This window comes from Sinocyclocheilus rhinocerous, unplaced genomic scaffold (assembly GCF_001515625.1).
Source record: "Sinocyclocheilus rhinocerous isolate Xijiao unplaced genomic scaffold, SAMN03320098_v1.1 scaffold5, whole genome shotgun sequence".
NCBI classification, from domain to species: domain Eukaryota; kingdom Metazoa; phylum Chordata; class Actinopteri; order Cypriniformes; family Cyprinidae; genus Sinocyclocheilus; species Sinocyclocheilus rhinocerous.
The window spans coordinates 147,039-151,257 of NW_015661874.1; positions in this window are offsets into that span (position 1 = coordinate 147,039).

Sequence of the window (4,219 nt, forward strand, 5' to 3'; positions counted from 1 at the left end):
CATTCTTTTCATTGTTTTATTGGAACACAGTTGTTGCATTCACAGCTTCAAATTTGACAAGGTGTTTATTTTTTATTTCCCCTGTTGACTCTGATTTTCTCTACCGTTTTTCTCTTTCGCACTGTATAATAGAGTAAGTCTTATTCATCTTTTTAATGAAGTGCACAGTTCAGGATTTCTGCAGGGCTTTGCTTTAATGAAAAGCACAGGTTGCATGGGTGTTGTTGTACTGGACAGCAGGCATGATTGATTGGTGTTCATATGTTTATGCATTAGATTTATAACCGGCAGACTAACCTTACAGAGAGACACAGAAACAGCTCATAACTACCCACCAGAACCGTTTGTCACATACAGTGACTCGTAGGGTAAAAGTAGAGACTTGTGAAGAATAATAATCTGTCCAGGATATAAAATGTCATAGTGGAGATGGTGTGGTGTGGTGTGAACGAAATAACAAGCAGATCTGTTGATTGATCAATTTATTTATATCGCAACGCCACTCTTGAAAACTAAAATCCATCTTTTGGTGTTGCAGTCCATGTGAGTCACATTTGACGTGACTTGAAGCTGACAAGATGAATAAAAATCCCCCAAGCTGCTTTTTTAAACATTTTTTTGCTTTCAGCAAACACCTTTAAACGCATGCAGTGTTCCCTCGCATGTGTTAGTGCTTAGTGACTCAGTCTAATGGAAATCTAATGGAAATTATAGAATGAAGTTGTGCTGCTGCAGCACGACATTAACCTCCCTCGTATTCATTTTTAGCTTTCTAGCGTACGTTCATGTGCCAAACAACAGCGGATCATTGTGCATACTAAAGTCCTCATTACATTTCCCTCCCGGTGTAGGTAAATGTCATACTTTATTGGGACTGAAATGCCGTTGGACAGAAAGCATGCTCAGCTCTGAGATCTGCTCAATTCAGCATGATGTCAAGTTGGTAAATGATGGCGCTTTTTTCACGAATGCAAATATTTAGTGGCTTTCTTCTATCAACAGTGCTCCAGCGATGAGACAAGGCCGCGGGTATTGCAGTCGTGGCTTTGAAGTTATTTCTCATATAATGTCCTTGGCCAAACAAACAGCGCTGCACTTGCCTTCAAGGCTCTCTTGATGCATTTTTAATAAGAGGCGCTTGGGAAATTGGGCAGTGTGTAAGATGGGAAGGCCAGTGAAATAACTTTTCATTACATTTGAAATTATTGATCTAGGTCCCACTCGTTTGGTTGTGGCGTAGATGGTCTGGTGGTTTTGAGTTTGCGAATCCGCATGGTGCTTACATTCGCTCACTTGGAGGATGTCCTTGATCTCTAGTGCTTGGTTTTGTTGTCCAAAAAGAGCAGATAGCTTATAGTTTGGGTACTGGAAATAGTTCAGTCATTGTTTACTCACCCTCATGCTGTTTGTCAAACCAAATGGGATTTTTTTTTGATGAATCTTTAGGCGAAATCTTGTCTGAGGACAGTTCATAATGAACCAAAACACCATAAAGTTTGAGTTTATTGGATATATATTTTTGGAGTATATTTAGCAAGACAGTCTTTTTCAGTATTTCTTCTTTGAAATGTCATGCTTCTTTCAAAGTGTTACTTGCAGTTTCTTTGTAATTATTTGTGAAATTTTCTAGTTTTTTGGGTAATTTCTGAAGTTATTTCTCATATAATGTCCTTGGCCAAACAAACAGCGCTGCACTTGCCTTCAAGGCTCTCTTGATGCATTTTTAATAAGAGGCGCTTGGGAAATTGGGCAGTGTGTAAGATGGGAAGGCCAGTGAAATAACTTTTCATTACATTTGAAATTATTGATCTAGGTCCCACTCGTTTGGTTGTGGCGTAGATGGTCTGGTGGTTTTGAGTTTGCGAATCCGCATGGTGCTTACATTCGCTCACTTGGAGGATGTCCTTGATCTCTAGTGCTTGGTTTTGTTGTCCAAAAAGAGCAGATAGCTTATAGTTTGGGTACTGGAAATAGTTCAGTCATTGTTTACTCACCCTCATGCTGTTTGTCAAACCAAATGGGATTTTTTTTTGATGAATCTTTAGGCGAAATCTTGTCTGAGGACAGTTCATAATGAACCAAAACACCATAAAGTTTGAGTTTATTGGATATATATTTTTGGAGTATATTTAGCAAGACAGTCTTTTTCAGTATTTCTTCTTTGAAATGTCATGCTTCTTTCAAAGTGTTACTTGCAGTTTCTTTGTAATTATTTGTGAAATTTTCTAGTTTTTTGGGTAATTTCTTTTTCATTGCATGGGAAGATTTGGATTTGTTTCTCTCAGAAAACCATTGTATGACTTCAGAAAACTTGGAATGTTGTGCACAAGTCATATGTACTAGTTTTTTGTTAACTGTCCTTTTTGAAGCTTGACGTCTGTGGTTACTATAAACTAAAAAAGCTAATAGTTTACAGGGTTGAAACAAGAAGAGGGCAAGTCAAAATTGTAATTTTTGAGCTATTCTTTAAAATTGTGCTTAAGTTCAACTTCAATGTCGAGTTTAAATATAGCCTCAAAATTGCCCCTTTTCTATTGACCAGCTCATATATGTTTTAGATACTGTCATTATTTTCTAGCATGCATCTCAAGGATGCTTGCTCATTGAATAGCGGTTGTCCTGAAGATGCCTGTGTTTCTGCTTTAACCAGTGATTGACTGTGGAGGATGTGATGTTGTTCAGATGTTACATGTGATCAGTATCTGCGGCTCATCACTGCTTTAATTACATGTTCAGATGCAAACTGGAGTTTATTTTGAGCAGAAGATGGTGCAGTATTTTAAGAGTCCATTACTGTAAATGTACGCTTATGATGAGCTTTCTTCAATAATTTAATTGATCCCTTTAGCTATGAACAGCCTCAGAAGAAAACAGTTTTGCTCAGACTTTTTTTTTTTTTAAACTCAGGAGACCTAATTGAACTCTCAAGTATCGAATACATCTCATATTTTTCTCCTAGAATTTCTTAAGAGAAATGAAAGCATAGAGCTATAAATGGATGTGAATAGCGGTTCAGATCATTGGGTTTTGGAGGAATTTGATGGAAAATGTTTGAGTTCATAGATGTTTGGGTTCAGACAGATATCTGACATTTGTTTGCTGGCTTTGGTATATTGTCAAATCCTGACACAGTTTACAGATTGTTGAATTGTTAGATTTATGTGTAGGTTTTTGAAATATTTGCATCTGAAGAACAGTTGTGTTAGTGCGTAATTCTACATACACACACATATACATTGTTTTTATTTTTTTAAAGAGATTAATACTTTTATCCAGCAATGATGCTTTAACTTAATCGGTCCCACTTTATATTAAGTGGCCCTAATACCTGTGTACTTCCATAGTAACTAGATGTGTACGTAGAATGTAACCACAGTGTAAGTACACATTGGTGCATAGTATCTAGAGCTGTAATATTTCTGTAACTACACACATGTAACAACCCTCCGAATGGTTTTATATATATAGATATATAGGTAGATAGATACATTTTCTATTTAAAAAAAAAAAAACTGTTTACACTGACTTACACTGGGTTTTTAATGAACGTTTTAGAGATATTGCTGTTTTGTTTCTCCATAACATCAGATTCAAGTGACAGCGTGTCGCCTTCAGCAAAAGAGCTAATATGAAACTATTTTCTACTTGATCCAACCTTTATTCAACATCATTTTCGAGCTGAAATGCTGTGAAGATCATGTTTAAAAAAACAGCATGACCCCTGAGTGGAATAGGGCAGGAAGCATCTAGGAAATTAATTTAATCAGTCAAGCAGATGACGCTTTAATTGACATTGTGATCCATCATCAACCTCTCCGTCCTCATCAAAGATAATTGACTTGAAATGCTGCTCAGATGTCAGATTTGTCTTGTAGCTATCCAGATGACTTTTAATATGTGCTTAAAATATTTTGCCCAGTCATCTTTCATTCAACTAATGATGTATTAGGTTGTCTAAAGACATGTTCATCCACTATACACTGAGATCTGAGAGACTGGTATCTTGATGTGAACTAGATTTTCTTGGTTAGAACAAGAATAACACTGCTACTCAATAAATGCATCAATCAGTCAGTCAGTCAATCATTTTGGTTTTAAAAATCAATGGTTTTTATTTATTTAAACATTAAAGGGGTCATGAACTGCCTTTTTAAAATTATTTTATAATGTTCTCTGAGGTTCACATATAATGTTAGTGTGATTTCATATATATATATAT